The sequence below is a fragment of the Rattus norvegicus genome, chromosome 7, assembly GCF_021556685.1.
Source record: "Rattus norvegicus strain SHRSP/BbbUtx chromosome 7, alternate assembly SHRSP_T2T, whole genome shotgun sequence".
NCBI classification, from domain to species: domain Eukaryota; kingdom Metazoa; phylum Chordata; class Mammalia; order Rodentia; family Muridae; genus Rattus; species Rattus norvegicus.
In genome coordinates, this window is record NC_141540.1 from 26203134 (window position 1) to 26225429 (window position 22296).

General features: G+C 45.5%; 1 long non-coding RNA gene and 1 pseudogene across 2 annotated transcripts in view; one reads left to right on the forward strand and one right to left on the reverse strand.

Annotated features, from left to right (window-relative positions):
• The window catches only part of LOC148004574 (uncharacterized), a 105835-nt gene that overhangs the window by 7300 nt on the left and 76239 nt on the right, over positions 1-22296 (reverse strand). The gene's annotated exons all lie outside the window — the stretch shown is intronic.
• Positions 1189-22251, forward strand: LOC148004575 (nucleolar RNA helicase 2-like; annotated as a pseudogene).

The window sequence follows — 22296 nt, forward strand, 5'->3', positions numbered from 1 at the left end:
AATTAAGATGGAGAAAAAAAGGAAAAAAAAAGAAAAGAAGGAAATGAAAAGGATGAGGACAGGAGAGAAAGAAAAGAGGTAGAAGAAAAACACCAAGGGCAAGAGAAAGAAGAAGGAGGAGAAGGAATTAAAAAAGAAGAAGAGGGAGAAAACAACATGCTAGAGAATTCCCCATAGTGCCCATCTATAGAATGTGTGGTGTGGCTCAGAAACACAGGAGCAGATCACAGACCTGGAGTGGATCAGCTAAAAATGAACCCACACATTAAGAGACAACTAATTGTACACAAAGATGGTGGTGCAAATCTGTAGGAAAAGGTGCACCTTGGTCAAGAGATGGTGCTGGGAAAAGCAAATTTCCATATATGGGAGATTGAAGTCCCTCTGACCACACATGAAGATTATTCCAAATCAATCATGGCCACAAAGTTAAGACCTGAAATGCTTCAGAAAACACAGCACACAATAGCACATAGCCAAGGGAGCCTAAAACTGTGAAAGTCATATTCTTAAGGTGGGAAATGTTCTCAGGAAAAAACATGAGGGCTTCCGTGAAAAAGAACAACATAACTAATCAACACTTTAAGAACAAAATAACCAATCAGCCCTTTGACGGGTTAGGGAGAGTGTGGAGACTAAGAAAGATATCTCCAGAGTTCACCTGGCTCATGTGCTGTTCTGAGATGGTGAGGAAATAAAGAAGACAGGCCCTCCGCTCTCTGCTTCTCCTGTCCACCACCTCTCTCTCTCCCTCCCTCCCTCTCCCTCAGCTTTTGATTCCCCACGCCTAGTCTAGTGGTATCTGGAATGATGGGAAGAAATGGGGCTTTGGATAACTATGATGTTTCAGAGGAAGCAAAAAGACCAAGGTATGCAGGAAGAGGAGTGTGCCCTTCAGTTGGATCTTGATCAACTCTGCCTCCTGCATTTGTGGGAGCCTCAACCCCCACACCTGGTGCCTGTGATGGTGTAGGACTGGGAGTTGGAATGGCAGAGGAGTGGGAGTGGGGATGGCATCCCTGAGCAGCCGACAGACCCTGCCCTGCAGGCCCTCCACCCCCCACCACCACCCCAGGCAGCCAGGACTCCAGATTTGTGAAGGTCAGGGCCTCCCAGACAGCAGACCCAGCTGTGCAGAGGATCCAGCAGCCCAACACCACCAAAGGGCAGAACACAGCAAAGCTCGGAATGGACAAAGATGCAAAGCTTTGCCTGAAGGCCACCAGCAACACCAAAGCGTGCATTCCAGTGCTCACATCTGAGCGAGTGGAGGAGATCGTAAGTAGCCAAGGATGATGGATTAAGGCTCTGAGGGCCAAGACCAATACCCATATTGAGACACCTGTGTGAGATGAGGAGCCAGTGTTCATGGTGACTGGAGGCAGTAAGAAGTGTTCACAGCCTGGCAGGAAATCATCTCCGAAGTGTGGCTTTAGTGTGCCCCCTGCTCTGCCAGGCCAAGCGATGATCCCTGTATGAGCCCTACCATGTGGTGATGCTGTTAGTGTGCCCAAATTGTATCCAGCAGCAGACCAACACTTACATCATAACTTCCAGCCAGGACTAAGACCTGGTGTTTGAGGTCAACAGTGCCTGGGTAACTTGGAAAGTAGACAGCACCGCAAGGAAGGAGATAGCAAGGTACAATACCCCACACACTGGCAAGATTCTTGAGTAGAACAGGGATGGTGACTTCCTGGGTGACAATAAGATTGACTTCATGGCTGTCAGACTCCATGCAGCCCTGGATAGCCTCTACTCAGATGCCTGGCCCGTGTTTGCTCCAGGCTGTAAGCCACTCTCCACCTTCAGGCACAACAACCTGGGCTGTATAGGTGAGTGTGGCATGAACTCATCTTTGAGGCCCAGCACTTAGGCTAGCAGGGCAGGGACATCAGCTAAGGTGGATATCTGTTTCCAGCAATGGTGTGGGCAGGCAGGAATTGTACTATGGAGTGAGAGGTAAGCCTGCCCACCCCCACTGCTGATGGAGTTCTTACCAGGAACTCCATCTTCACACTGGTGCACTTCTCTTCTGCCTCCTACTACTTTTCTTCAGTCAAAGCATATGCAGAACCCCCAGGTGAGCATTGATCTCCTGCCACCAATGAGGGGTCCTGGACAGGCTCACATAAATGCAGTCCAGAGAGACACAAAGAGTTTCTCTAAAGTGGGAGTGGGAGGGCCTGCATCGTCTGCTTTGAGAGAAAAGTGACAGCAGCCCTGGTGCCCAGTGGACATAACCTTGTCTGGATGGAGGGTGCAGTATGCATCTGTGAGAGGACAGACCAAGATTGTCCTGTCTGTCACATCACTGCCACACAAGCTATCTGAATATTTTTCCAAGTTCCATGTCCCTGGAAAATCGGTCTGCTCCCTAGGGTACAGCCATGGACCTACAGCGATTGTTGAAACATCAGCAACTACAGGTCAAGGTTCTGGGCAATAATCATCTCAGTTGGATGGAGAAGGAGAGGAATGAGTGGCTACTGATGGGGCAAAGTCCAGAGCCTCTGGTTACACTTTGGGAGTGGGCTATAAATTTTACTAACGTTACAACTCTGATACATCAACAGACCCTTAAATCAGGAAGCAGTTAAGAGAAGCTTTTGTTTAGCTTGAAGCGGCCACCAGGACAACCTGACCTTTCCCTTCTCCCTATCTATGTGACATTAGGCCTCTTCCTCTGCGGAGTAAGAACAGGGAGAATTGCTGTCTGTAGCTAGAGGTGCTCTTAGTGATCCCCAGTCCTTTGGTTCTGACCTCCGATCTCGTAACGTGACCCCTTACCACAACCCACCCTTTTCCTGAGTTCCCAACAGAATAAGGAGAAGGGGACCTAATAAGGTTCTAGGTACATTTTCTGGGAAGGAGCAGGATGTCAATCAACAAAGGGCTCACAATTCACCTGTCTCACATGGCTGGGCTAGAGAGATCTCAAAAAGGCTTCTCTTTTCCCTCCAACTTTTTGCTAGTCCCTTCTTCAAATTTTTTTGCTAGGGACTTGCCCTTTCCTTTTTTTGTCTTTGTTCTTTTTTTCCTATTCCTTCTATTCCCCTTTTTTATCCAGCTGTTACTTGCAGTCCCTGGTTCCTCTTGCCTCTTCTAGCCCAGCTTTGGGCATATCATCTTCCTGGGAGAGAAGTCTAGAGAACATTTTGATAGCCCCCTTCCCAGGTTCTGATCCTGTAGTGGACAGCCCCTTCCCCACTCCTGCAAAGACTCAATTCCAATTCCTGATGGAATGTTAGTTTTAGATCCAGACAGTTTGAGACTGGAAACTAATAATGGGGTACATAGTGGAAAATAGTAGCGGGGTTCATAAAAGGTTGGAAACCAACCTTTATCTTCTGTGGGTGTTCATAAAAGGTAATAAACCAACCTTTATCTTCTGTGGGCGTTATGCTGAGGGTGCAGCATATACGTATCACTGATCACCTGGCCGAGGGAAGGGGAAGCAGATTGTAGGAAATATCCTGGATCTGGAGAGGTGTGGTTGGGAATTGTCCCCTCTCCCTCACTAGCAGTGGCCCACCCCTGACCTCTCTGCACCTAGCTGAACCACTATTGAAGCCTGATTAAACACAAATCATTATGCTATGTCTTCCCCACTGCCTGAGGAGAGAGCTCAGCTTCTTGGTGATGGGTTACGCCAGGGCAAAGCAGGGTTGGGGTGCAGTGGAGCCTCTTCCAAGAATCAGGCATTGTGATAGGTCTAGCACCCTTTGTGCTCCTCTTGCTCATTTATGTCAGTCAGCAGCCTCCTACCCTCCTGGTTCTGCTGGCTGGGCCAGGAGCTGGTGGGTGACCAGGAGGCCAGCAGATGCTTGTATGTAATAGGGAGGGAATACTCTGAGCTCTAGCTCAGGATTCTCACTCTTCCTGGCTGGAGAAGGGATGTGGGAGGAAGGCAGACGGAGGTCTCTCTCTTTTGCCTCTTGTCAATTAATTTACCTCTCCACAACCTCACCCTCTGGACCACCAGCCTGAGAGGGGAGATGCAGGAGGTCACAGCCATTTCACTGACAGGAATGAGTTCCAGTCAGGACCTGTCTCTGCGTATGGCTCTCTAGAGTGGGAGGTCAGAGACATAAGCTTCTCTCAGAACTGTGACAGAGAGATTCCCCTCCACCTAGTGAACACTGAATTCCATCCTTCAATCCTCCAGCTGCCTCCCTTCTGCTTCAAATAGGTCTTAAAACAGCAAGATAATAGGAACAGCCAGCTGCTTCTAATGCTTAGACATTCTAGCTCATTTTCTGTCTCTGATGACATTTCACCTGACCCTAGCACTGCAATTTTTATTTGTATGGTGCTCATGTGTGATAGTCAACTGGTCAACATCAATAGCACAAGAAATCTGAATGGAGGAAAATGTTACTGAGTTAACTCCTGTATTAATAGGAAGGTATACCTATAGGAAGGTATAAAGGGAGTTTCTTCATCAGTGACTACTATGGGAGCATGGTGTCCCATGTGGAGATGTGCCATTAGAAGGCATCATTATCTGAGCAGGAAAGTCAGGTCAGCATGCCAGTCAGCAGCTCTCCTCTGCCACTCTGTCAGCTCTCTTTCACTTCCTGCCTACAGGATCATGCCTCGTCTGAGTTCCTGCCTTGACTTCTCCTCACAGATGGACAACGGTCAGGATATAGGAGCCACATTAAATCTTGACAATGGTCAGGATATAGGAGCCACATTAAATCTTGACAATGGTCAGGATATAGGAGCCACATTAAATCATTTGTGCTCCTTGTTGCTTTTGGTCATAGTGTCTGTCAAATCAATGCAAAGTAACTTATGCCAGACACACATTTTTGTACACTGGTCCACATCAGGCAGTGGTTGTTTTGTGGCAGAGCAAGAAGGAAGGGAGGCTGATAGACCCTCCCCCCACTTTTAGAAAGGGTATTGTTGGGCAGAACCTTGGGGGATGGGCAAGCCCTAACTGTCAGAAACTGTAGTTTAACTTACATTGCCTACTTTACTGCCAGAGATGAGGTACTCAGATACTCTGCCTTTATCTCCACAAGAGGTTTCTCACTTTGGAGCATGGAGGTCCCAAATCAGGGTTTCTCTGTGTAACCCTGACTATCCTGGAATTCCCTCAGTACACCAGGCTGGGAAGTAACTCAGAGATCCACCTGTCTGTGTTGCTGGAAGTAAAGGTGTGCACCTCTACCACAAGGCTTCCTCCAGGCATTTGCAATCATTCAACTACCAAATGTGGAGGGTCTAGTGACCATCCCCAGGCACCAGGCACAGGGATAGCAGCTAATGGGAAGCAGGCCCAGTAGCCCAAGCGAACAAAGTTCAGAGGGGCAGGAGGAATACATTTAGACATTCTACACAGCAGAGTGATGGTCTTGCTACAGCAATCTCTCCTAAGGTGATCAGAGGAAAGGATTCCTTGGCCCCTAGCACCTAAAGTAGACAGCCTGGATAGCCATAACCCATGGGTTTGAGGGACGTGGGAAGGGAATCAGCCATGTTTGGATTCTTTTCAGAGTTAAATCCTAATGGCTCCATATTCTGTGTGCAGGCCCCAGCCTATTGGCCTCCACAGTTGAACAGTGAAGAGGCAGGAAGGACTGAGGCTGCATTTGACCTGGCCCATGGTGAAGTCCTGCACTGGATAACAGTCACTGAGAATACCTTGGGAAGGAATATGAAGGTGTCCTGAGGAGGCAGATCTAGGAGTGCACTTTTCCTTTCTAGAAGGCTGTCAACAAAACTGAAACAGGACTCTGGAAACATTCCTGTCTCCTATGATTTAGATGATGGAAACTGAGTGTACCAAATAATGAAACTTCACTAAGAGTCTGGACAGAAGGTGGCTTCTGTACCAGGTGTCACCACACCAGTCACAGAATGCAGGGGAAACATCAGGTCTTTGACATCAGGCTCTAGAGAGTAAGGCTGTAAGGTCTAGTGAAAGAATGCTGACATAGGTGTACTGTCCTACCATCCAGAAACACAGCTGTGACCGAGACATTTCTAGTGCCCAAAGTTTTGATTAATGCACAGCTCCATGCCTCTGAGAAATGTGATACCTCTGTCCATGGGAGGGAGTCCTGGCTGAATTGGACAGCTCCCATAATCTGTTTTATGGGAGGCCATATGCAAGCACAGGCCTAGGACAGTCATAGTGACCTCAGAAGATGAGGGAAAGAAAACACAGTCCTCAGTACAGCTGGATCAAGATACATCCATGTGTAAGGAAGACATTTAGGATGTCTTTTCTGTGATTATGAATTTGATCCTGGCAACTTGGTAGTCCTTAATAAAACTAAAATTCTGTCTTATTTGGCCCTTTCCTAGTACCCAGAACTGCTTTTTTTTCCTGTTCCATGCATGGGTCATAACATCCACCCTTCCCTGAGGCAGAGGCTTACAGCCAGACCCTGAGGCTGTGTGACGCCTCATTGGGCTTGGTAGAGGTCACACAACAAGTGAGATTTCTGGGATGCTAGTGGTATCCTACGTCTGCTGGGCCTATAGAGGGAGGGAGGAGTATCTCAAGGAATGACAGAAAGGTGTGTTTTCCTGATTGGCTTTTGCCTCCAAACAATGGGGTGAGGACATATCACTTCTAAGGAGACATAGGTGCTCCATCATGAGTTCCACTATAGGTTTCTCCCTCAGGAGAACAATTAACCATCAAGGCAGGATGCTCCCCATTTGGAAGAAGACAGACAGAAAAGCTTTCAACATCCTCTGAGGCTTGCCCTACAACTTTCCAAAATTACTTCCCATAAAGGGAGAGGGCAATGTCCCTGAAGGAAGGAGGGCACACTGACATCGGATCAGACCTCCAGTTCATCATATGTTCCACAGCAAATATTCATTCATTCATTCATTCATTCATTTGTTCATTCATTGTGTCAGTCATTCTCTCTCTCTGTTTCTCTCCCACCACAATCCTTCACTCTTCCCTGAAGAAAAATGTGCCTACAATGTCCCTAGTGGCCCCTGCCCATGAACCAATTTTCCAGATAACACATTTGGTGCTTCCAGAGAACGATAGCAGGATTCTTTTGGATTTAGTTCTTTGAACTCAATTCTCTGTCATGACAGTCACAGAAACGTTGGCAGACGGCTGCCTCCCAGAGCACCCAACTGCCATGCAGTATGTCTACCTCTTCTGCACTTGAGTGGTCATGGGTTCTTTTCTTTTGTTGGGATCCCTATTCTGCAGTTGTGCATTGTTTCTCCTTCAGTGAGCCATAGACATCATTATATTCACTAAGGTCCTATTGTGCTATACAAAGACCCTGGAAGAATTGCTAAGTGAGTCTTCACATATTACTGAGAACTTGAGAGCTTGGAATAGCTGGGACGCCTCAGGAAAGCAGCCAAGATTTTCTTGCAGATTGCCCTCTCTAGACATGAGGAGACTCAAGCTGTATTGCAAGGGCAGAAGAGCAGGGCCTCCTTGTGGACACCTAGGAAGATACCAAGGTCAAAGATCCCACTATACTCAGGGTGTGCCAAAGAGTAGTGATATTAGTCCCTGAGAATCCTTTGACATGGGTCCAGGTTTAGCCCTCATAGAGGATGACATAGGGACACTCAGGAAGAAGTACAGGGTTACACTGAAAATAAAGGGAGGAAGCCTGCCCTGAAATGCTGTCTCTTAGCACTTGTAGGACAAGAGGGAGGAGGGATTACTTAGAGTCAGTGAGTGTTTAGGACTGAGCTGGGCACTTCAACTTCTGGGTTTGAGTATAAACACAGATACTCAGAGACATTCTCTGACTTTTATGTTCATAGTCCACCATAAAGAGATCATTGACATTGCCCTACGAATTTCAAGGGAGAAAAGCAAGCATTTTTGAAGAGTAATGTACATTCTAAAAAGTGCAGGTTCTGATCAGTGTCTAAGAGAGGTCACACAACAAATGAGATTTCTGGGTCTCCTCATTCAGCAGCCTGCTGCCCCCTTTGATCTCCTGAATCAATTATTCCTCCCATTGCATCTTCCCAATTCTCTTTTAAAGACTCCATGCTGTCTCTGGACAAATCTCTATTACCATATTGTCTACTGCGTTCAGGAGGCTGCTCATACTCCAGTATGAGATGGATGTGACTTAAAATGCTATTTTAATCAGTTATGATGTGTACATGATATGCTAGGATGTAAGCCTGGGAACACTGCTTTTTCAAAGAGAATCTGTACTTTTCCCTAGCTAGAGTCTGACTTATGTCCACAATAGAAATCACTTTGTCTGTGGTAGGCTAGTTTTGTAGACTGAAGCACTTTTTAATCTCTATAGGACTCCTTCTGAGTGTGGGTGGGCTTTGTTCAGGCATCTTTTTCCCTCAGGTTTTCTCCAGGGACCAGAGGAAAATGCATTTGCAATTAGTACTCATCAGGTGACACATGAGCCGATGCCCAGGGACATCCCTCTCTGGACTACAGAGGCTGTCCTTCTCTTGGTTTTCATATGACGGGGGCTTCATTCTATCAGCACTTCAGTGCATGCTAAACTCACAAGCTACAGACAGGAGGCCTGTCTCTAAACACAATTCCTAGGTGTGAAACGGTTTGCCATTTCAATCTTTGGAAGAATCAAGATGGAACTCTTTTGAACTGCAAGAGGTAAAACAACCCTGAGAGTCCTGCCTTCATTCTATCCTCTGCAGTTTGCAAACAGATTGCAAGCACCTTATTGCCAAAACGGCAAGGGATCTGCTCCTGAACTTTGCTGCGGCTCGCATAAGGGACAGCCACAGAGTGACACTGGTAGGCCTCACTGTATCTAGGGCTCCCATTCATGAGACAGCAGAAGAAAATGTTAAGCATGGAGACAGTTTTCCCCATGACATTTCTTCAGATAGGTGTGGTTCTAAACACAGCAGCCTGAACAGGCATGAACAGAATCAGTGCTTCTTAAATTAATGGGAAAAATTGAAAGAGAATAAATTGTGGGGATAGAAAATGTATGGTCATGGACAAAGTCTTTGTGAAGGCCTTCAGCCTACCCCACATTTATGGCATGATCCAGTAGTATTAAGTATGTCTCCATTATTTTCTCATACTGTCACTTCTGCACATATGATATGTGTGTAATAGAAGTCACAGCATGTGGAATGCTGAGGTGATGTGGGCTGCATAGTTCTCACTTGGAAGAGTCTGTGACTTTTCCTCACTCATATTTGGTTTCTCAATATCTTCTAGCAGATGCCTTCTCTGGGGCAACTGTCAAAATTGGTACATGAGAGGGTTTATCTGGCAAGGTAAGGGACATGGAACTTTGTTAGGATGTTGTCCTGCAGCTCACCCTGTTCCCTATACAGAGGATGTGCCCTGTTCTCTTATCCCAGAGAGCTTCCTGCCCAGACTGCACTCAACATTACCATTGCATGACTCCCTCAGGACAATGTCTGGGGCCCAGAAGGGTTCAGGTTCACAAGTTACGGCTCTAGCCTTTGGGAAGGACAAAGTCAAACACTTGATACTGCTGTCTACATAAGCAGCTGGTTTGGGCTTTGTTTGGGGGTTGGGGATAGGATTGAATGCTACTGCAGTCTCTTCAGATAGTTTCTGTTCCCTTTCCTCACACAGTTAGCAAGGTTCTTCTGCCAGGATTAATATTCATTTACTTTTTTTAAGAAAACAGATGTTCTCATGCCACAACCCTTGAAAGTTGAATTCAGAGATACTGGAGAACAACAATATCAAAACAATGTAGTAAGATGCTTCTCTGTGCCTTCCTCGCAATATATTTATGCTTTTCAGGTCCCTGCAAGGCCATGGTAGGATAATTTACAGAGTCAAGCCTTCACAGCTATACAGGAAAGCAGCATGTACTGAATGCCTAGGTTCTTCTTTCTGAAGAGGATGGCCATCAATTGAGGTTGAGTATTTTCCTTGACCTCTGCTGAGATATACAGGAAAAATCCCACCATATGGACTTGAAATTGAGCTAAAATAGGTACATAGGAATCATTTGGTTTCATGGGAAAAAAAAAAAACACGTCTCCCGGGACTATAGGGACCAAACCCCAGTCCAAAGCACAAACATATTCACAGAGTGTTTTCCTTTTTTTTTCCACTTATAATTCCCTCATGAATGATCCATGAAAACAGGACCTGGAGAGGTGGAGAGTGTCCCTCTCAATACCTCAGCACAGTACCTGTCTTGACTGTTGCCTTCAGAGCCTTTTTCTTCCTAGTGAAAATCATCAGCACCTATGTAGGAGATTGAATTAGGTTGGTCCCCCTAGGGTCATGTGCTTCAATACAATTCCTAGTTGGGACAACAGTTTAGGAAGAATTAGGCAGTATAGTCTGGGGAAGAGCTGTGTTCCTGGCGCTGGGTTTACAGGTATCAAAAGCCCAGGCCATTCCAACTGATTCCCTCTCTGCCTCCCACTTGTGGTCCAAGTGACTCTCAGCTGTTCTGTTCACAATGGTTTTGATGATCCCAGTAGATACTCAACTTGTAAATGAGTTTAAAGCACACATTCACTTTATACGTTTGCTGCCTGGGTCCTGGTGTCTTTTTGCAGCGAATGTAAGGAACATGCAGACCTTAGTAGCTATTGCTTTAGTGGATCCAATGCACTGAAATTTACTCATTCAAAAGTCAAAGCCAGTGGATATTTTAGTGCCCTTTGCTGTTGAGTCTATACCAACATTTGGGAATGCTAAAGGCATGTTATTGTAGGGAAGGGCGATCCACTGTCCTGGACACTTGGAGTACTTATAAATCTCAACAATGAAAAGCATGAGCGGTGATCCTGCTATCAGAGGCTTCAGAAATGCAGCTTATCCAAGCTGAAGCCAGTGCTGGCTGAAGCACATAGAGAACAACTGCCCAAGTAACCCCTTCTTCTAAGTGACCCCACACGCTTTCCTGAGCATGGAGCACCTGTGAAGTCAATGTTGAATAAGATAGACTCAGGTAGACTAATTCTGTGGTCTTTTGCTGATTCCACATCTGGGTTACACAGGTATTTGTTTACGTCTTCTCAGGCAATGCCACCTGGGTGCACATATAATGCTTTAATGTGAGAAGATAGAGGAATATTAATAAGAATATTTGATTTTGATCCTGGTAAACAAGCACTATTACCTTCATATATCAGTCTGCAATTTGCAAAATGTATTGATGTTTAATGTCTCAATAAACAATGTCAAGATAGTGGCAATACTTTATGTCTGGCACTATCTGCCCAAATAAAATTCTTTGACTCCTCCTCTTGCAGCAGCCCCTCCTCCATTCTGAGGTCAAAGAAGTTTCCCGCTGGAACATACTGAGTATCTAGCTGGAAAGGATTTGATGTTACTAGGACCTAGAAGAGGTTAATGGTAATAGGATGGTGTAGTGTACAATGTCAATGTTGTGATGAACACTCCCATACAAGCATACCATTTCATTTCCTACTGCGTCCTCCCTGATTTAGAGGACCTAGGTTCTTGGAAGATATGGGTGGGTGGGGGGTTGTGGTTTATCTTCAGAGACTTTTGAAATAACAGAAAAGGAAACAGGAAACAACAGGGAAGCTCTCTCTTATGCCCATTCTGATGAGACACCCAATTTTCTGAGAGGGTGATGAAGGTTTCCTTGTCCAAGTCTTCCTTAGGCGACAGTGGAATTTCCTGTTCTGATGTGCTCATGTGTTCACAGGGGCGGACCCATCTACAGAATACAGGGCACAGGCAGTATCTGCTCCTCCTCTTGGGACAGTGTAGAGCAATGGAAAGCATGGGAGCTCTTCTTGCCCTCCTGTGTCCTGACAGAGTCAGGGCAGCAGGTCCATGCTCTCATGAGGGCTGGTAAAGGAGGAGGGCACAGTTGGGCTCACAGGCCCTTCCGTTGGGTGGAAGACAAGACAGGAAGGGGTGTGCAGGAGTCGGGGTGGTGGAGCACCTGGATCCACAGGCTTGGATGAAGTCTTAGATCCATGCTCACATCTTGTGTCTGTTCTTCTAGAGTAGTTAGGGCCCCATCTTTTCCATTTACTTTTTTGGGGATTCCAGTTCCTTGACATGAAACTCCATGATTCAAAGCCTGTCCATAATGTTAGAATCTGGAGAAGTCACAGTCTACATATTAACTTCACATTTCATTGCCCAGGAAAGTCCTTCAATGTTTTCTATGGTGGAACTCAACTTTGGGGAAAATGTGAGTGTCTGGGGATTTAGATTTCAATTTGCCAAGAGAAGTGAGTTGCAATGTTATAGGTCCCTGTGACAATATTTGTCTCTTCCATGGTGTTTACTCTCAGTGCCTGTGAACATGTGGTCAGGTAATATAAGAGCATGCCCAAACTGTCCGCATCTGCCTTTTTTGCCATCAAATGGCTCATCTAGTGTGAGGTCTACAGCATAATTCCCTTGGACCCATGCTGCCTTTTCAGGAAGATGCAAAGTCTGCATTGAGGTTCAGGTCATCTCTGTCTATTTCTCATCAACCTCTGACTCGCTGAGGATATTCTGGTGTTTTATGTTTGCATAGACAAAGTCAATGGTGTTTCAATACTTTATGACTGTCACTATTTGCACAAATATTTTTGCCCCGTCTTCCTGCTTGGGGACTCCTCCATTATTAGTTCAAGAAGTCCCCTGCTGGAGCACACTCAGTATCTACATGGACCCCCTTTGATGTTAGTAGGCCCTAGAAGAGGCTAATGACTGTAGCATGGTATAGTGAAGAAGGTCAAGAAGTGATGCACAATCTTGTACTTGCCTAGAAACTCATGGGGTTCTGGGTCCTGCTTCTTTCATAAGATCCATATTTTTGAAAGTTATATACTAGGCTTTCATCTTCACAGACTCCTTAACACAACAGATTCTTGACAGGAAAACCCTGATACTCTTGTCTAGTCCCTTGAAGCACTCAATCCTCTGAGGGTTTACTTAGAGCTCCTTGTCTAAGAATTCCTTAGATTGCAGGGGCATTTGCTCTTCTGGTATGCTGATGTGGACTCAGTGGGTAGACACATCTCCAGAATGGAGGGCACAGGCAGTCTCTGTGCTCCTCCTCTTGGGACACTGTAATGTAGTGGCAGGCATGGAAGCACTTCTTGCCACTACTGGCCTTATTGTGTCAGGGCAGCAGGCCAATGCTCTCCTAGGGCTGGATATGGATGAGGCCAAAGTTGGGGTTACTCCCCTTTCTCTTTGGTGGAAGAAGAGAATAAAGGGATGTGCTCATGATTTGGGTGGCATAGGGCATGTAAGCCCAGTAATGACAAAAGTCTTAGATCCATGCTCAAGTGCCCTCTGTTCCTGTTCTTTTAAATTTAAATATGTCCCCCATCATTTTACTGTAGTTTTACTTGTTCAAGGATTTAATTTCCTGCAACTATAAAATTCCATACCTCAGAGCATGTCTACAGTTTGAGAATCTGGATAGGTAACAGTCGAGCTAAGTACTTCACATTTCCTCTCATTACACAAAAATGTCTCAATGTTCTCAATGGAGGGCCTCATCTCTGGGCGACCTGTAAGGATTTGGTGGATTAGGTTTCCGGTTGCCAGAAGTGAGTTGAAATGTCATAGGGCCCTGTGACAATCTATTTCTGATCTCTTTCGTGGTCCTTCCACTGAAGAAATTGGACCCTGTGGTGATATAATGGAGTAGTTGGCCCATACTCTACGCATCTGCCTCCATGCCATCCTGTGGCTCTCCTAGTGTGAGCTTTGGAGCATAAAATCCTTGGTCCAATGCTGCCATTTCAGTGAGAGGCAGTGTCTGCATTGATGGGCTGGTGAGGTCTATGAACTTTACATTATCCACTGCATCTTTGTGGATATTCTGGAATTTTATGTGTGGATGGACAGGTTGAATTTTTGTGGCAGTACTTTATTGATGCCCATAAGTGTCCAAGTATTTTCTATGATCTTCCTTCTGCAACATGCCCCCCTTCCACTCTTTGGTCAAGGACGTTTTCTTCTAGAGCATTCTCAGAAAGTAGATGGATCTGAATTGACGTTCCTAGAACCTGATAGAGGCTCTTGATATTAGAATGGAATAGTGTTTTCATAGTTTATATTTGTGACTGGATCCTTCCAATGAGATATTTGTTGACCTCTATAGTTTTATAATCACTAAGGCCTGTGTTTTTATGTGGCAGGCAGGATTCATGATCTCAAATGCACCCTGGCCAATTGGAAAAAGTATCATGTACTGACTCCTGAGTTGTTTTTTCCTGTGGTGCTGGCCGTAAGGTTAGGTTTCTTGGATGACTACACTATTTAACCCTTGCTTCCCACGCCTTCTTCCTGCTCTATTAATTTTTCAATTATATATGTTCTCATCATTGAACTTTGCTCATTTGTCAGACAGGGTCCCTCAGAACTGAACATAATGTAAAGATTCTATCAGATACTCCTATCTCTACACAAATATCTCCAAGTCACTACCTGACATACCCCTACCTAACTTTGTAAGAAACTGGGGATAATTCTACCCTGATTTAATCAGACTGAATTTTCCTATCTTCTACTGTCTTTACACTTCATCTGAATGGTTTAGAGAGATGTCAATTTTGAGATATTGGTTCTGGGCCCCAAGACTATTTTTCTTCCACTTAAGAATTTTAGATGCAGTCAAGGGATGCAATTGCTCAGAGTTACTCTATGTCCTCGGAGGAAGGCAGGTTTCGAGAGATGCCCTCTATTTGCGTAGGAACGTAATTGCAGATAGACAGTTTATGTTCAAAAAAGATGGCAGTTGACATCAGATTCCATATGTACAGGGAGGTAGGCAGTTGGAGAGAGATTCTCATTGTACAATAAAAAGGCATTTGGAGAGAAATGCCAATGTACTGATAGGATGGCAGTTGGTGTCAATATTGTATGTTCTGAAGCTCTTCTCAAACAGCTGGGCTCATCCAGAGGTCCAGTGGTGACTCTTGGATTGTTGCTAAGTTTGTCTCACCAATGGAGGCATCGACCAAGGAGATGGGAAAATACCCGTGGAGAACTGCCACATAGTAAAAGACTTACTCCCACTTTTAGGAGCTAAGTGCCCTCTGTATTCAGATATTCCTAAATTAACCCTCCTAATACACATAACCTGCTTTAGAAATCCTTCCATGTTCCTGTAGAATGTTTTCCATTAGACAGACACTGGGACCCCTGAAGACCTCAGGGAATATACAGGTCTGATTTTCCTTGCCTGAGTTTAAGGGACTCAAAATGTATTGAGTAAAGTTCACTGACAATTCTGACCACTCATTTCCAAACATTTGAATACATGAACCGACTCTTTATGGAACCATAATATAAATGATGTTCATTTTGAACCACATCCCCCCTAGGCAGGCTGGGGCCTCCCTTACTCCAGCAGAAATAGGCTTGAGGGGTTGCTGGACAAGGCAACATCTAGTGCTCCTGTTCTCCATGGGGCCAAATGGCTGCATCCTTTATGGAGCATGAGCTGAGGCCACAGTATCTCAGCTCCACGTCTCAGGTTACTGCCTTACCTACTCCACCCCAGGGTACTTTACGTAGCCTTGTTAGAACTGAGAATGGAGAGACACAACAGTAAAGAATGGCAACTGCAGACCTCAGCCCCTGTGAACAGGGCCCATTAGGAATAGAAGGGTAAACATGGTGGACAGACACAGATGGCTCAGCAGAGTGTTTACTTTCCTCCTGCCATTTCGGTCACAGTGAAGAGAAGGTGACTGAGGGAGGACAACAACAGGTGAGCTAGGGATATTTCTCAACAACAACAACAACAACAACGACAACGACAACAACAACAACAACAACAACAACAACAGCAAGTGACTTTGTGATAGGCAGAGGACTCTGAAAGTATGGCAAGGCCTGTCTGCTGAGGCTAGGGTACATGTATTGGCTCTGGCATCTTCTCAGCTGGCTGAAGAAACAGGATATGGTTAATTGAGGAGAGAACAGAGTTCATGCAAGAAAGATCCAAATCCTCCTGGACTGGGACAGGAAATAAAGCTTGAAATGTGACCATCGGTGCCTGTGATGAGACTGAAAAGACAATGAGAGCTAACTGCCCCTAGAGAGGAGAGCAGAGTATGTGTGTCTGTCTGGCAAAATGTCCAGCAGCCTTCTATGTTGGGAGAGGGGATTACTGGAAAGACAGAATAAAACTCTCAGAGAAAAAGGTTACCTCTACTGGGCATATACACAAAAGTCCCCTACATATAGCAAGGACACATGTTCCACTATATTGATAAATCCCTTATTTGTAACAGCCAAGCTGGAAACAAACCAAAAGTCCCTCAGTAGCAGAATGGATGCAGAAAATGTGGTCCATTTACACAGTAGAATACTAGTCAGTTATTAAATACAATGACTTCATAAAATCTCAGGCAAATGGATGGAGCTAGAAAATATCATGCTGAGTGAGGTAACCCAGTCACAAAAAAACCCACACACTTTGTACTCACTGAATAGAGGATATTATCCAAAAAGCTCACAATAGCCATGATAAAACCCACAGACCATATGGAGCTAAGGAGGAAGGAAGACCAGGGTGTGGATGCTTCAGTTCTGCATTGAGGAGGTTACAGGATTATTGCAGGAGGTGGAGGAATAAGGGGACCAGGGAGGGAGACAGGAGGAGGAGGAAATAAGGGGGCAATATAAGATAGTGGAGGAGATGGTAAAGAGGAAGAGAGGTTTAGGAAATAGATAAAAATATGTAACAGGGATTACAAACTGGAGATGGCCACCAGAGGGTCCCACAGACCAGGAAATGAGAGGCTCCTAGGACCCACTGAGAATGGCTTTAGCCTAAATGTGCAGAGAAGAGGGACATAGATCCTGAAGAGACCACCTCCAGTATATAGGCACAGTCCCCAATGGAGGGCTGAGCCTGCCCATCTCAAAAGTATTTTACCCAGAAATGTTCCTGTCCAAAGGAAAAACAAGGACAAAAAATGGAGCAGAGACTGAAGGAAGGGTCCTCAAGGAACTTTCCTACCTGGGAATCCACACTGTGTGCAGACACCAAACCTGAAACTGTTGTCTTTGTCATGAGGCGCGTGATAACAGAATCCTGGTTTGACTGATTCTTGGGAGACCTGGTTATCAACTAAGCAATGCAGATGTGGAAGCTTGGAGCTAACCATCAGACTGAACTCAGGGACCCTGGTGGAGCAGCTGTCGCAGGGACTACAGAAGGAGAGGGTTATTGTAACCCAATAGGAAGAAAAACATTGGCCTAACTAACAACCCAGAAGCCCCTGAGTCTTAATCACTGAACAAGGTGTGTACAGGGAGAGATCCATGGCTCCAAATACCTATTTATCAGAGAAAAGAATTGACTGACAGCAAGGGGAGGGTAGCCCCTTGGTCTTCTAGAGGTTTGATTCCCCCAGCACAGGGGTAAACTGGAGAAGTGGGAGGGGGTAGGGGGGTGGGCGAGCACCTACATATAGACATAGCAGAGGGCTGTGAGGGCAGATGTGGGATGGGGCTTATGGAAGGGTAACCTGGATGTGAGATAGCATTTGACATGTGAATGAATAGAATGCTTACTAAATAAAAGAAATTAAACAAAGAACAAAATGGTTAGGGCTGCTCAGTCCATACTACACGAGTTTCCAGGTTCTCCTGGACTTGACAATAGTCTATAGAATCATGGGGAACAAAGTTCCAAGCCCACAGAGACAATGCCTTATATATATTCAATATTACTTAGCATCTCAAGGCTCATCTATTCCTTTCCATTCCTTCCTCTAACATTAACAAACATTGATCCCCTCAACATGAGCTTCAAGTGTGTCCCTCATAACCTTCCATGTATCAGCAAATCAGGAAATCTGCTAGTAGACCCCGGTCTCACTTGACTCTACCGGACAGTCAGGCATTCATAAAAGAAGGCAAAATGACTTCCCACAAGGAAGATGGGTCTTACCTCAGAAAAGGCACAAAGTTCCTGCTGAGACAGCATCTTGTATCGAGACAGAAAGCTAAACCAGAGCTGGGCACTATGGTAACAATCAGTCTTGGGGTATGAGATGCCCTCTTGGGTTCTGAGAATACATTCTCACCCACTAATCTGTGTCCTATCCCTTCTCCAACTTTCATGACCCCCTGGATGTCACTATGGAGTTACCACTTGGAATGGTTGCTTTAGGTTAAGGATCCAAGCCAGGGTGAAGAGCAGAATACAAAGCAAATCATGGCTTCCTACTTCTCTATATACAGAGACAGATGGAGATGTTTTCCAAATAATCTAGCAAAAGAAGACAAAGCCCAAGCAGTCCATATGGTTACTGACCCTATGGATGCCTTAGCAGGTAGAGCCCAATCCACTGAGCCCTTGCAGACATGTGGATAGAATACCTACAGGCCCAAGTCTTCAAAGAGGGTAAACTCTTCACTCAGACTCTGCTCAAAAATAGATTAGAACAAAGCCCCTGTAAGATGGCCTTCTGAGTGAGTGCAGCCCTATTGGGGTGAACCACACCAGGTATCTGTGAATCATGGAACTGTTTCGAGGTGACAGGCACAGTAGATCTCTGGATCCAGTCTCACAACCATCTCATACTTAGAATATCCCATCAGCACCTGCTCTACCTGAGTTGTTGTCTTGGGATTTAGAACATCTGGTGGGAAAAGATTAGGTCACCCAGCAAAAGGCTTTAAAAGACAGGGTCTTATGGCTTAGACTTTTTGAAAAAAGCCTTGGTATTAACATCATGGAGGGAGCAATAGGCAATCCCCACACCAGTGGCTTATATCAACACTTCGTAGATTGAGGACCTGGGAGAATTCAAATCATGCCAAGTCAACAAGTTAGAGGATCCCTATGAAAAGCTACCAGAAGCATTGTCCTCTTAAACAGGCAGAGGCACACACACCTTTTCCTTGACAAACATGACAGCATGTCAGTCTTGTACCAGTGTGCATATACCTAGGGAGGAAGCATTCTACCTCTTCAGATCCCATGTTGCATGAGGTATAAATAAAGGGGTCTGACTTTTCCACCTGGAGCCACCAAAGAGATATTCACTGAGAAGTCCTGTAGCTCCCAAACAAGCTGAAGCTGAACTCCTAGTGTCCATCTGGATGTGCTTATCTCCAAGGTCCAGCAGCTGGAACTTAAGTGATAGGGCCTGGGAAAGAACCGAGAATGCACCTTGCTTGTCCTGGCTCAGATGTAATGATGATACAGTATCTCATGGTGGGAAAAGCAGGGTATCAGCAGAAAAAGCAACTGATTTCCCTGTGTTCATGGTCAGGAATCCCAGGCAGTGGATGGTTGAGAATCTTGTTGCTTTCACAGTTTGATGCAGCTGGAAATGCACCCCGAGGAAATGTTCCAAAAATCATGCCGTGCGGACCTTATGTTCCTTAGAGAAAAACATCTCAAAAACACTCACAGATACTTGCCCAAATGTTTGCACCTAAGCGCCTGTCACAGTCACAAAGAAGGTTGATTTCTGGGAAGCTAAGGAGCCCATAGAAAGAAGTACTTTACGTTCAGAAAGTTCATTGTTTGATCAAGACAAATGCTGACCAAAAAAGGAGCTGGGAGGACACAGAGCACAGAGCTTGGAAACTGCGTGTGTTTGTTTGTACTTGCATGGCAAATGGAGGGGCACTATTGGAGGTGTGTGCTTGTTTGAATATGTGTGTCACTGTATGCATGTGTTTGGAGATTCTCCTCCTATCTGCCTGGAAGGAGTTTTCCGTTTGCCTTTGGAGCATGATGTACAACACTCAGCACCTCAACTGCGCTGCCTGTCTAGAAGCTGCCTAACTTCCCACCATAATGATTTGGATGGAAACTCACAACCATTGAGCCAGCCACAAGAAAATATTGTACATGACAAGGCAGTAATATATTACCTTTGTCATGGCGTGTTTTCACAGTAGTAGAAATTCTAACAGAAATTGCAGGGGAAGTAAGCATCATCTCTTTCCAAGGGAAGAAATTATTGAGAGATGCAGAGTGGATCACAAGTAGAAGGCTGCTCTGTCGCTCTCTCTCCTTTGCACACAGTTGGGGGACTGGCAGACCTGAGTAGCTCACACTGAAAAATACCAGGAAACTCCCCAGTGCATCCAAGTAGGGAGAAGACAGGGCTGAGGAGAGCAAGGAAATGCTGCCAATGCAAGCAAGAGGAAAAGTAGAAAGGAGAAGCCAAAATCGAAGACAGAAGAAGCAATGAAAGGAATGGAAAAGACTTGTTCCTCCAGAGCAAAAGCAGTGAAAGAGAAAGGGCCTTCTGAAGTTGATGTGTGTTCTGCTAAATCCAACTAGGCCAAGAAGGAGGATGAGCCTCAAGACCACAATGCTTGTAAAAGCAAAACATCCCAGAAGAAAAGGAGTCCCTTGAGAAGAAAACAGCCAATGGGAAAAAAACAGAGATAAAAACCAGGAAGTTTCTGAAGCAGAGGCAGACATGCCCAAGCCCAAGGAGAAGAAAGGGAAAGAAGTTAATGAGACAAGGGAGAGAAGAGCCCAGGCTCAAGAATGTCCTCTCCCATTCCGAACCAAACTCCAACTCCAGGGATGCTCCTGGGGAAGAAAATAGTAATGAGATAGAAAAGGAAATACTCATGGAGAAGAAAGGATTCTCTCTAATTTTCCCATACCCGAAGAGACCGTCAAGCTTCTCAAAGCTCAAAGCTTGAGGGGTTTACTTCCCGTTTTTTCTAAAAACCAAGACATTCCATCATGTATACAGTGAGACAGACTTTATTGCCCAGGCATGGACAGTAAGCAGGAAGACCTTCTCCTTTGCCGTCCCTTTGATTGGGTAACTTAAAGGTGGACTTCAAGAGAGGAAGAGAGGCCAAGCCAATCAGATACTAGTGCTGCACCTACAAGAGAATTAGCAAATCAAATGAGCAAAGACTTCAGTGACATCGATAAAAGCTATCAGTGTTTTTTTATGGTGAAACTCCCTATGGTGGTAAACGAGAACAAGTGCAGAGTGGGATTGATATCCTGGTTGGGACCCTAGCTCATATTGAGGATCACTTGCAGAATGGCAAGCTAGATCTCACCAAACTTTAACATGTTGTCCTGGATGAAGATGACCAGATGTTAGATACTGGTTTTGAAGATCAGGTGGAAGAAATTTTATGTATAGCATACAATAACGATTCTGAAGGCAACCCGCAAACATTGCTTTTTCTCTGCAACATGGTCTCATTGGGTATTTAATGTTGCTAAAAATATACAAAACCTACGTATGAACGGGTGGACCTGATTGGGAAAAGACTCAGAAAGCAGCCTTAACTGTGGAGCACAGGAGACAGAGAGGACAGTGGTGAGTGGGGATGTGTTCCAAGGCTACAGTGGTCCTCAAGGGGACATGTTCAACTTCTGTGAATCCACGAATAGTGGCAGGAGCTGTCACAAAACACATGCATAAAGCAGGAATGCCCAGTCCTTACATGGGGACATTCTGCAGAAGCAAAAGGAAATCACCCTGAAAGGTGCTGAAATGGCAATTTTGTGGGTTTACTGGCTGCAAGTGGGTTAGACATCCTGAGGGTGACCTGGTTGTTCATAGATGTACACCAATGGAAATGGAGTCTTTGATCTTTCAAGAAGAACAGGCAGAGCTGGAAGGATAGGGGTTTGAACTGCTTTTACCAAAGAAGAGTACCAGTTACCCCAGGTGGAGCGGAAAGCCAGCACTAAATTTGAATGAATAGGTTTTCCTTCTGAAACAAATAATGAAAGCCTCCAGCAAAGATGCCATCAGACTATTGGACTCTGTGCCCCCACTGCCGTTGGCCATTTCAAGCGGTCAGCTGAGATGCTGACTGAGGAGAAAGGAGCTGTAGAGACCTGGCAGCTGCTCTATCTCCACAGATCAGGGGCCACATCGGTCGACCAGTGCTCCCTGATCCACTGCCCAGCAGCCTTTGAGACCATGATACTGCAGTGCTTTGTTGAGATGTCCAACTGAGCTACACTTGGAAGGAACTCGAGGAGCAGCTAGGCAAGAACATCGATGCCAAAATGAAGGGGATGGTCTTCCTCAAAGGAAAACCGGAAGTTTGTTTTGATGTCTGCACTGAAGCAGACACAGAAACATAGGTGAAGTGGCATGGTTGGAGATGCTGGCAGCTCACCATGGCCACTGAGGAGCCAGAGCTGAAAGGACCCCCAGAAGGATATCAAGGGGGCAGGGGCAGCAGATGGCAGCCATGGTGATTTCATGGGACAGCAGGGTGGAAGCAGGAACTTCCTGGATCAGGGCAGGGACAGCAAGGAGGAAGTAGAAACTTCAGAGGACAATGACCAAGAGGTGACAACAAAAGGTACCAGATCCACAATCAAAGGCCAGAAGTGGAGTTTATAGTAAAGTATTGGGTCAGTGAGTAGA